General features: G+C 36.1%; 1 protein-coding gene across 2 annotated transcripts in view; it reads left to right on the top strand.

Moving 5' to 3' along the window:
• LOC135201087 (TWiK family of potassium channels protein 7-like) overlaps nt 1-12,500 on the top strand; it is a 182,895-nt gene that overhangs the window by 122,080 nt on the left and 48,315 nt on the right. The window lies entirely within an intron of this gene.

The raw sequence follows: 12,500 nt of genomic DNA, 5'->3' as shown, positions 1-12,500 counted from the left end.
CAGATACTGGTCTCTCTCTCTCTCTCTCTCTCTCTCTCTCTCTCTCTCTCTCTCTACCAGCGTGGGTTCGAACCCGCGCAAATGAAAAAAGAGCTAAATGCTTTTTTTTGGAGGCTTTTCAAATTTAATGGGAGTTTCTGACTACCTCGAAATGTTAAGTTATCTTTGAATATTGAAGATCTCTGGAATGTTGGCTCTCTCACCAAGTCACTGAATATTTGACGAATCTCTGAAAACATTTCGAATTGCAATTTAGCTTTGAATTCTATAAATAACGATACAGGAACGCTTCGGTGTTAGATAGTTAGTCTTTTGCAAACCAGCTCAAAGTGGGCATAGATTTTTTTTTTCAAACAGATTCAAAATGGACTTGGTTTTCTAGTCAATTTTCTTTTTTTCTTTTTTTATTTATTTTTTTTCTTTTTTTGCGAAATACTTCAAAAATAGATTTTGAGCTTTTTTTTTCAACAGATTCAAAATGGAATCGGTTTTTGAGTCAAGTTTTTTTTTCAAAAAACTTCAAAATCCATCTAAATTTTTAGTTATTTTTTTTTTACGAACAAGTTCAAAATGTGCTTAGATTTTTAGTCTTTTTTTTTTTCAAACAGATTCAAAATGGACTTGGTTTTTTGGTCAAGTTTTTTTTTTTTGCAAAAAAACTTGAAAATCCATCTAAATTGTTAGTCATTTTTTTTGCGAACAAATTCAAAATGTGCTTAGATTTTGACTTTTTTTTTTTTTTTTTTTTTTTTTTTTTTTTTTTTTTTTTGCAAACAGATTAAAAATGGACTTAGAGTTACAGTTAGTTGTTTGCAAAAAATAAATAAATAAATGAATGAATAAATAAAACAAAACAAAATATTTGAAAAACTTGAAATTTGATCTGAATTTTGCGTCATTGTTTCGCAAACAAATTAAAAGTGGTTGGAGATTTTGAGTCGAATTTTTACAAACAGATTCAAAATGGACTCTGATTTTGAGTCAATTTTTTTGCGAAAAGGTTGATAGATTTTAGTCAGATTTTTGGCGAATCAGTTCAAAACGGGCGTAAGTTTTTAGTCGGTTTTGCGAACCAATTGAAAATGGCCAGATTCTGGGTCAATTTGCAAAAAGAAAAAATAATAATTTGTTTTAAGTCAGTTTTGCGAACCAATTAAAAATGGCCAGATTCTGGGTCAATTTGTAAAAAGAAAAAATAATAAATAAAAACTTCAAAATTATTCTAAATTTGAGTCAGTTTCTTGCGAACAAGTTCAAAATAAACCTTAATTTTCAGTCAATGTTTTGCGAACCAACTGAAAATGCCCAGATTCTGAGTTAAGGTTTTGCGGAAAAAAAAATTAATAAATAAATAAAAACTTCAAAACTCATCTAAATTTTGAGTCAGTTTCTTGCGAACAAGTTCAGAATAAACTTAAGTTTCAGTCAGTGTTTTGCGAACAAGGTCAAAATGGGCATAAAATTTTAGCCAATATTCTTCAAAAAATAAGAAAAAAAAATTCAAAATAACCCCAAATTTTGAGGTATTCTGGGTATTGATACGAGGCCGAACCTCTCAAAGACCCATAAAATATGAAGGGAACACAAAGCATCGTCCATCCTGAATCCAGAGAGAATAATTCCATTGCCCCGACCTTACCTGGGACGATAGGTATCAAATTACCCTCATGGAAGCGATGCCATGAACCTTTATGAGATAAATGACTGGGCGGGGGGAGAGGGGGCGAATTCCCCCGCTCTGGCGATGTCGATAACGGAAGTGCATTACGTAATTGACTTTTGTTAACTTATTGACAACGAGCGCTTTTATTTACTTCGGGGATATGTTGAAATTGTGTGTGTTTGTGTGTGTGTTTTTGAATGCGTATATGATGTGTTTGTATGTGTATAGATTATTGTTACATGTATCAATGTGTGACTTGCATACGTACATGCGTATGTATGTATGTATTATATATATTATATATTATATATATAATGTATATGTATGTACTTATATAGCTATATACTATATATATATATATATATATATATATATATATATATATATGTATGTATGTGTGTGTGTGTGTGTGTAAATGTATATATGTGCATAGCCATATATATAAAAAGGCAATTTGTGTTCGTTTGTTTGTCCGCTATGCACACCCAGACTATGAAACCTAGGGCTACCAAATTTTGACCATAGACTCCCCTCCCCCCTAGGAAGGTTTTAGTCTAAGTCAGAAATTTGGTAGCTGTTTTTAAAGGGGGTCACAACCCCTCTTTTTCATACCCAACTCATTTCTTTACAATTTCCAGATCGACATCTCTGGAAGTGTGATCATTCGCAATGTACCAAGTATACAGATTATATAATCAGTTTATTTATAGGGCCAACAAGCACGGTGGGTGGGTATTGATTACGCACGCCCATATCGAGCCTTCCTTGCCAGCGATTCCAACCCGGGTCCTTTAGCAGTCTTTAAAGGGTGAATTCCTAAAGACTGAGAGAGAGAGAGATAGAGAGAGAAAGAGAGAGAGAGATGAAAAACAACTTCCTCATATTGATTTCCGATGAGCTGCCCAAATATGGCCGCGTTCGAAATTATCGGTTTAATCTCCCATAATTCATTACGAACGCGAAGGCAACAGATTTTTCCATGTTATTACCTTTTTTTTTAATCATATCAACCCCTTAGGGGGTTTAGTGTCATCAGTGCACCTCACGTGGTGGGTTGTAGGCATTATTTAATAGAGTTCTTTGCAGATGTCCTGAGAGCCCTAGCTGCAACCTCTTTCATTTATTTTACTATACCTCCTTTCCTATTTTATTTCTTCCATCTTACTCTACTTTTTCCTCGTGTTACACCTGTCAACCCTCCTCTTCTCTCAGCTTCTCTTTCAGCGTTGAATGACCCCATCATACGACCCAGTGCTTTGCCTTGGTCCTGAATTAGTGGTATTCTCTAATATAAATAATGACCTTGTCTGGGGTTTGTAAAGGGAGTAGCTGTGATATGCACTTATCGCTTACTCGGGGAGTAAGCCTACAAACTACTTTGTTGTTGTTGGTGTTGTTATTGGGGGGTTAGGAAGGGTCTATAGAAGATCCTAAAAAGGTCTGAAAAATGTGTTTCGCTTTCAGTTAAAGATACAGGAATTTTAAGATAGGGTATTTATGAGTTATTTATTAGAACGAAAATGTATAAAGTAAATAATGTGCATGTTGAACAGTACAGAAAATTATTTCTAATAAAATATATCGTATTTATTTTAATTTTCGTTGGCGAAACAAGGCTATATTTGACCGTAGGTTTTAGCACGTTTTAATTAACGTTAAAAGTTAGGAATATAAATGTTTACAACTTATGTGTAAGGGGAAAATCTTGCACACGTCCCGAGTATGCTGGAGGTTGGATCACACCTTGTTTTTTATTTATTTAAAATAATTATTTAATTATTTATATATTCATATTGATTGATTGATTTATTTATTTGTGCTTTTATGATGTTTTTGGGAGCAGCGAATAGATGTTAAAAAAATCGTGCAGATATAAAGCACATATAAGTTTGCTTTGAAAATGCTTAACGTTCGACTTTGTATTTACAACAAGTAAGTGAAATACCAATTCAGTGCAAGATTAGCCGGTAGGTTGAAGATAAAAGAGAAACATACAGGAAATTAAGTGCTACGAATCAACATCAGAAAATCGAAAATATTTTAAGCAAAATCTTATTCTAGTCGAATGCTGATAACAAAACTGGCCAGTAATCCCTGCCCTGTCGACTAAACGAACTGTAAAAATATCCTATTTTTATTTATTTTTTATCAGTAATACTTATTCGTACTAATTAATCTTTATTTCATGATATTTCTTCATGTTGGTTATCAGTTATATAAATATTCTTTATATTTATATAGTTAGGACGCTAACTTCAATATCGAAAGGTTCCATAGTAGATTCACACCCAACCGTGCATCTGATGTCTAGGCCAGTCCCTTACGACGCTTCTGATTGACTGTTGATAAGCCAATCACAGGGCTGGAAACTCCTCAGTCTCTCTCGAGAGAGAGTTCACATAGGCAGGATGTATGTTCCACCTCTCCTGAGGGATACTTTTGAAAGACTTATCCCTCAGGAGAGATGGAAGAAACATCCTGCCTCTGTGAAGAGTTTCCAGCCCTGTGTTTGGCTTATCAACAGCTAATCAGGAGCGTCGTAAGGGACTGGCCCAGACATCAGATGCACGGTTGATGTGGATCTATTATAGTATCGTATCCTAGGGAACCTTGTTTGCAGGATCGCGAATCATAACAAAATAATAATAACTCTTGGTATTGATGGATGCTTACCAGTCAAGACTCGCTGAATAACGAGACTCTTCTTATCCTTCTTCTTCTTCCTCTTCTTTTCCTGGCAGCTGAAACGCGAGTGGAAAAGAGAGAGAGAGAGAGAGAGAGAGAGAGAGAGATCTTCCCTTGTCTTGTTCAACTTACCGAAAAGTTTTAATTGACAAGTATTCCCGGGAAAAGAAAATTCTCTCTCTCTCTCTCTCTCTCTCTCTCTCTCTCTCTCTCTCTCTCTCTCAAGACAGGGGACAAAACGATGGCATACTGTCACGGGTTGCAACAGTGGCTACCTGACTGTTGAATAAGGTCATGGAAATCCAGAATAAATAATTTTTAAAATCCACAGAAAGTCAGAATAGGTTTAAAAGAGGTCACAGAAGGTCAAAAGGGGTCACAAACAGTCACAAAGAATCGTAGAAAGCCGGAAGAAGCCTTAAAGGTCATCAGAGGTCACGAGACATCTGAGGATGTCAAAAGTTGGCCGTAGGTGGTTGCAAAAGGTCATGACAGGTCACACAAAAACTGATGAACCTCAAACGCAGCAAAAAATCACAATAGGTCGTGAGAGGTCACGAAGCAATCGAAAGAGGTCACAAACAATCATGAGAGGTCGGAAAAAAGGGGTCATAAAAGGTCACAAATACTGATAAAGTGTCAAACACTTCAAGAAATCACAACAGGTCGTGACAGGTCACAAAGCAATCGAAAGAGGTCACAAACAATCGCAAGAGGTCGGAAAATGGGGTCATAAGAGGTCACAAAACCACGAACCGAGTTACAAAGAGCGGTGCCTTTGAATTATGCACAAAGCTGAGTTCCACTAAAGCAGCACATCAGATAGATACCTTGGCCCTCTGTAGTTGGCTATGTAGTTTATCCTTTATTTATTTTGGAGATGCGTACTAATTGTCTCTCTCTCAGAATGGAATTGAATTACTACAAAATAAATAAGTGCCTCCCTTAGAAGCGAATTAAACATTATTATTATTTTTACTTATTTATTTTGTAGATACATAATTGTCTCTCATAGAATGGAATTGAATTACTACAAAATACATTAGTGTCTCCCTTAGAAGGAAATTAAACATTATTATTATCATCATTATTATTATTGTTTTATGGAAGAGGCTACATTTATGGAGAGAGAAGAGAGATAGAGAGAGAGAGGAGTAAGAAAGAGAAAGGGAAGTCCTTTTCGGGAGAGAGAGAGAGAGAGAGAGAGAGAGAGAGAGAGAGAGAGAGAGAGAGGTGGGAAAGGAAGACACATCCTGCTCTCTCTCTCTCTCTCTCTCTCTCTCTCTCTCTCTCTCTCTCTCTCTCTCCCTTTACTCCGAGTATTGAATTTTTCATGAATTAATTCAAGTCCCCTGGCTAACCCCTTCAGCCGGCTTTGATGATGCGCTCTTGTTTTATTCATTCTTTATTTATTTATTTATTTATTTATTTATTTATTTATTTATTTATTTATTTATTTATTTTTATTTAAACTAAACTACTTCTTCTACTTCTGCAGTGGACACTGTCCAGTTTGTCTAGTAAGTGGTGGAATTTACTTACTGTTGAAAGGAGTGTGTATGTATATATGTATACCTATGTATGTATATATATATATATATTTGATTTAAAACTAAAGTCAGCCATGATCGTGCGTCCGGCAACAATATAGGCCAGGCCACCAGTTCATACAGCATCATACCAACATCACCGACAGATTCATTTATTTTTTCTTTTCTTTTTTTCCTTTTTTATTCCATTTTTTTACTTTATTTACATATTTATCAATTTATTTTTTCATGTTTTTGTATAAGTTTTTTTAAATCTTAAATATATTCAGGTTAAAATGTCTTTGCCAGACAATTGAATTATATAATAATAATAATAATAATAATAATAATAATAATAATAATAATAATAATAATAATAATAATCTTACTATAATGGGCATTATGTTTTTCCGTCCATCTGTCATTCAATCATGGTCAAACGGCTGGTCTGATGGGCATGAAACTTGGCAGGGTTATAGTGGGGACCACCAAGATGGTTTATAGGGGTTTCATCCTACCTCCCTTCCCCAACCCCACCTTCCGAAGGGGGGGGGTGAGAAGGGATTCCCTGAAACGGGGCTGGTTATGCCCGTAGACTTAGTTGCTTTACGAATTTATCATATAAAATTTCTGTATACATATTTTTGCTAATAATAATAATAATAATAATAATAATAATAATAATAATTATAATAATAATAATAATATACTGCCAAAAAAGAAGGAATGTATATAGACAAAACAGGAATTTAAATATCAACAACAAAAATGAAATTCAATTGATAGGGCAACGTGCAACTCACCGCTGCAAAATGGACTCATACACACACACACACACAAACACACAGAGGCGGCCTTTATGAGGGAAAAAGTCCTTTTGGAAAGAAAGTCCAACAGAAAGAGAGAAGTCATACGTGCATTGGTCTTAAAACAGCCTGTGATGACAGTAAATAGAGACCATTTACATTTCGTAAATTGGATGGAAGAAGAAGAAGAAGAAGAAGAAGAAGAAGAAGAAGAAGAAGAAGAAGAAGGAGGAGGAGGAGGAGGAGGAGGAGGAGGAGGAGGAAGAAGACTTCTAACGTTGAGGTCACACAGGACGTGTTAAAGGAACTGTCCTCTTATTTAAGTCAGTTTCGAGGGGTACTACGTATGTATGGGCCCGTACTTACTTACGTGCGTGCGTACGTACGTACGTACTTACGTACGAATCGTCGCCTAGAATGCAGGCTGGTCGGTCATATCACTTCTCTCTCTCTCTCTCTCTCTCTCTCTCTCTCTCTCTCTCTCTCATCAGTAAATGACACGTCATCAATCATTCATTATTCAGTTTTTTATTTTTATCATATTTGCCTCACATTTAACAGCGAATAACAGAATAACACGTTATTTGTGCTTCATAATTCATCTTCCATTTGATAAGGAATCAGTAAAGTACTACAGGTTTCAGACTGGGAGGCCGGATGACGTCATAGGTCTAAATATAGTCGCTTTCCATAAAAACACCTCTCTCTCTCTCTCTCTCTCTCTCTCTCTCCTCTTCTCTCTCTCTCTCTCTCCATTTAGGTATTGATAGTTTCTCTCTCTCTCTCTCTCTCTCTCTCTCTCTCTCTCTCTCTCTCTCTCTCCTGCCTATCGAACCTCTTGGAGTTTTTCTATAACATGCTTGTTATTTACGACAGTAGTGGAGCGATAAATATACCCTACTTATATTTCCAAAAGGCCTTTGACAAAGCCCCACACAAGAAACTGATGGCAAAAGTTAGAGCTTTAGGAATTGTAGGAGAAATAGGAGACTGGATCGAAGACTGGCTAACTTATAGAAAACAGAGAGTCGTAATAAACGGTGAAGAATCAGAATGGGCAGATGTAACAAGCGGAGTTCCCCAGGGTTCTGTCCTTAGCCCTCTCTTGTTTTGGATTTACATTAATGACATTGATGGTGGCTTAACTAGCAGGATAGCCAAATTTGTAGGTGACACCAAACTAGGTGGAGGGTTTATTAAGAAATTGTAACTCGTTGTAACTCTCTCTCTCTCTCTCCCTCACCATTTACCGATAGTTCCAGAATCTTCCTACATCCTCGGTGTTCTTTGAATTCAATTCTTCAATTATTTGTTGTAAATTGTCGAGTAATAGTTTTAATTATTATCATTTTTTTCGTCTACCGCCATGTTCTGGAACTCTCGCCCTATATACGTATTTATGCATATATTTATATGTTTATATTGTTATATATACATGTATATGCATATATATATTCATATAGGACATGATTTTTTAAAATGCATTCCCTTCTCGCGAATCGAATTGACAGAGCAACACGAAATGAAATTTAACCTTTTTTAATTATCTGGTGCTTTTTTGCCCAATCGTTGGGTAGATCTGTTCTCTTTTCGCTTTATTTATTTGTTTGTTTATTATTCCTGTTTATATTTAAAAAAGATAAGTTTCCCTCGACTATTCTGTCATAGAGAACTAATCTCTCTCTCTCTCTCTCTCTCTCTCTCTCTCTCTCTCTCTCTAACGATTCATCAAACTTCAGAAAAGTCTGTTGACGTAAATAGTACTCTCTCTCTCTCTCTCTCTCTCTCTCTTCTCTCTCTCTCGTTCCGTTGTCATGGCAACGGCTGTAACTGTTTGCCGGCTCACGGTTACGAAAGAGACAAAAAGATGAACTGAGAGAGAGAGAGAGAGAGAGAGAGAGTATCAAAAGACTAGACGTCTATCAAGAAAATTTAACACAGACCGTCACTAAGAGTTCAGGTGTTTTGACATGGAACGAGAGGTCACGAGAGGTCACACACACACACACTCACACACACAATTTTCTACCACGACGAGTAGGATGGGTCAAAACAGGTCGCGGGTATGTCAACGGGTAAGTCAGATGTCCCACCAGTAATCCGGAGAGATCCCGACGCAATATCCCTCAGAAATACTCGTCGAAAGTGACGACAGCCTAGGAGGAGTACAAACATGGCGGCTCTCAGGTCAAAGCTAAAGCTACTATGTGTCGGTTCCTCCTCTAATGACTTACGTTAAATGGACGTCCATTTCGTCTTGCTTTCTGAGTTAAGGAGGAAGAATATATAGATATATATAGATTTGAAAGATTGCCTTCAAAAAGGCAATTCACTTCATATTTTTATAGGAACACTCAATTTGATTGTATTTTTATAGGAATGCTATTTGATTGGATTTTTATAGGAACATTATTTGATTGCATTTTTATGGAAAAACTCTATTTGATGGTATTTTATGGGAATCTGTCTAATTGTGTTTTGATAGGAACAATCGATTCGATTGTACCTTTATAGGAACAGTTTTTTATTGTATTTCTATAGGAGCATTCTATATGATTGTAATTTTATAGCAGCAATCTATAAGATTGTCATTTTATAGAAGCAATCTATATGATTGTATTTTATAGAAGCAATCTATTTAGTTGTATTTTTAAAGGAACAATCTATTTGACTGTATTTTTATAGGAGCAGTCTGTATGATTTTATAGCAGCAATCTATATTGTAATTTGGTTGTATTTTTATAGTAACAACCTATTTGTCTGTGATTTATAGAAACAATCTGTTTCATTGTAATTTATAGGAATAATCTACTTGATTATAATTTATAGGAACAATGTATTTTATTGTATTTTTATAGGAACAATCTATTTGATTGTAATTTATAGGAACAATCTACTTGATTATAATTTATAGGAACAATGTATTTGATTGCAATTTATAGGAGCAACCTATTTGTATTTTTATAGGAACAGTCTATCTGAGTTGTGGCTATAGAAGAGGTGACTCACTAGAAAGTCAAGTAAAACAAAGGATATGTCGATCCAGCAACTCTTTTCCTATAAAGGAAGGTTGGTTCAACATACTTCATTTCTCACCATTTCAGTCATCCGCACATCCATTCTTCCTGATGATTTTAACCCTTTTTTTTTTATTCATTCGACATCCACAACTCTTTTCCTGTATAGGAAAGTTGGCTCAACAGATCTTCTTTTTTATTTAAAAAAAAAACAGCAAGAAATTTAAAATTGGAAATTTAAATCTCTATTTTAAGAGACCAAACATAAAGTAAAAAATGTGCAGTCGAGTTTTCTGTACAGCCGCTGCAGTGTACAATCGAGGCCACCGAAAACAGATCTATCTTTCAGTGGTCTCGGTATAATGCTACATGAGCCGTGGCCCACGCAACTTTAGCCACGGTCCGTTGGTGGCCAAGATGCACGATCATGGTGAACTTTAACCTTAAATAAAATAAAGACTACTGAGGCTAGAGGGCTGCAATTTAGCAAGTTTGATAATTGGAGGGTGGATAATCAACATACCAATTTGCAGCCCTCTAGAAATTGTAGTTTTTGAGATGGTGCCAGATGCACGATCATGGTGAAATTTAACCTTAAATCAAAATAAAGACTACTAGAGGCTAGAGGGCTGCAATTTAGCAAGTTTGATGATTGGAGGGTGGATGATCAACGTGCCAAATTGCAGCCCTCTAGAATTTGTAGTTTTTAAGATGGTGCCAGATGCACGATCATGACCAACTTTAACCTTAAGTAAAATTAAAACTACTGAGGCTAGAGGGCTGCAATTTGGTATGCTTGATGATTGGAGGGTGGACGATGAACATACCAATTTGCAGCCTTCTGGCCTGAGCAGTTTTTAAGATAAGAGGCCAGAGAGAAAAAGTGCTGACCGGAAAAAGTTTGGACGAAGAGACAAAGTCGGTGCAATAGTTTTCTTTTCAGGGAAAAAAGAAAATAATAGACGAGAAATAGGAAAGAAACATCATTCGCTGGAGCGCAGTGATCCCTGCCTAGAGCAACAAACCCAATGCAATCATTTAAACAGCAAACAGCAGGCAGCAGCGGTTGCCGAAGGAACAGCTGCTGTTATATGCTGTGCGTTTGGGCGCCAAAGGCCACCACGGTTGGCGGCACAGGACACGACGGCCTGGGACGTTGTGGGGGGGGGGGGGGGGGGGGGGGGGCAGCCTGCTGCAGTCAGCCTCGTATCAAGTGAGACTTCGAAAAAGGGAGCGAATAAAAAATATTCGTTAATAAAAGAATGAAAGACGTGAGATTCCTGTAGGTTTGTTTTCTTGTTTTTAACTGATAGAGCGAATAACTGCGGTGATTTTTGCGTGGAAATACGAAAAATGAAGACGATACGATATTCGTCTCCTTCGGCAGTCTTGTAAATATTGTTGGAATAAGCCATGGCGGTTTTTTCTCTTTTTTTGGTGAACTCACGTCTGTAAAAGAGTATAATGTATACAGGATGTAACACGCGTTTAGGCAAATATTTCGGGAAATGAAAGAAAATATCATTCTCCTATAAACTTGTACATCTTAAGGCGAATTTCTAAAATGACCGTTTTTCATTGACGCTGATCTCAGCCAACATGCCGCACGCGATGTCTGAGTAGTCGTAAGACTTTTGGGGGATTTTGAGGTTGTCCTCTTGATGGAGAGATGATACAAAATGCTGAACAACTTATTGCATGTCTTCAGTGCTACCAGATGAATGTGCTGGAGAACCACTCATCGCTGGACCCTCTGATATTATGGGAGTACAGAAGAAGATGGAAATTTCCATCATAACAACAGAACTTGTGTGGTCTAAGGCTTCACTGATGCGTCTTGAATTTGTTGGTTCGATGGTTCGCGCCCGTGAGCCGACGATTTTCTTATCGACTAAAAAATTCCCCTTCGGTTAACATATATGAAAATATATTAATTCCGAGGTAGAGCGAATTGGATATTAAAGGACATTTGTAGCGCGATGTATTTATATGAATCACGGTAATGTGATATGACTCATATATATGTGTATATATAATATAAGACATGTATTTACAATATAATGTATATATATGTATATATATGCCTATGTGTATAATATATATGTATGTGTGTATATATACATGTGTCTAATATATATATACATATATATATATGTATGTATATATACATCTGTGTATTATATATATATATGTGTGTGTGTAATACATATGTGTATTATATATATACCTATATAATGTTTATATATTTATATAATATAATATATGATATATATACTACACATGCAGCAGTCGAGGTATATGTAAATCAAGTGTTCAAGATTCCGAGAATTGCCACTTAATAAAAAGAAAAATGGAGAGAAAAATATTTAAAATTTTTATTAGTTATTTTTGTTTATTTATTTGTTTATTTGTTTATTTAGATATGGCGCTGAGGAATATAGCCATGACTTGTATGTGTCTCTCAAAGAAAAGAAGTTTCATTTTTAGATTTATATATGCCAAAAACATCGGATGGATCTCTCTCTCTCTCTCTCTCTCTCTCTCTCTCTCTCTCTCTCAGCTAATAGTCAGTTCAACATCTCTCTACTGCACTTTGGTCTCTCTCTCTCTCTCTCTTCTCTCTCTCTCTCTCTCCTCTCTCTCTCTCTCTCTCTCTCAGATAATAGTCAGTTCAACATCCCTCTACTGCACTTTGGTTCTCTCTCTCTCTCTCTCTCTCTCTCTCTCTCAGCGTGTTTGTTTGTCTCCTTGACCGATGCTTCTGTGACGCCATTATATAAGAATAAGTCAAAACCCCCCA

This window comes from Macrobrachium nipponense, chromosome 27 (genome assembly GCF_015104395.2).
Source record: "Macrobrachium nipponense isolate FS-2020 chromosome 27, ASM1510439v2, whole genome shotgun sequence".
Lineage (NCBI taxonomy): Eukaryota > Metazoa > Arthropoda > Malacostraca > Decapoda > Palaemonidae > Macrobrachium > Macrobrachium nipponense.
The sequence above is the reverse complement of the archived record's forward strand: the minus strand, read 5'-3'. Positions and strand labels throughout refer to the sequence as shown.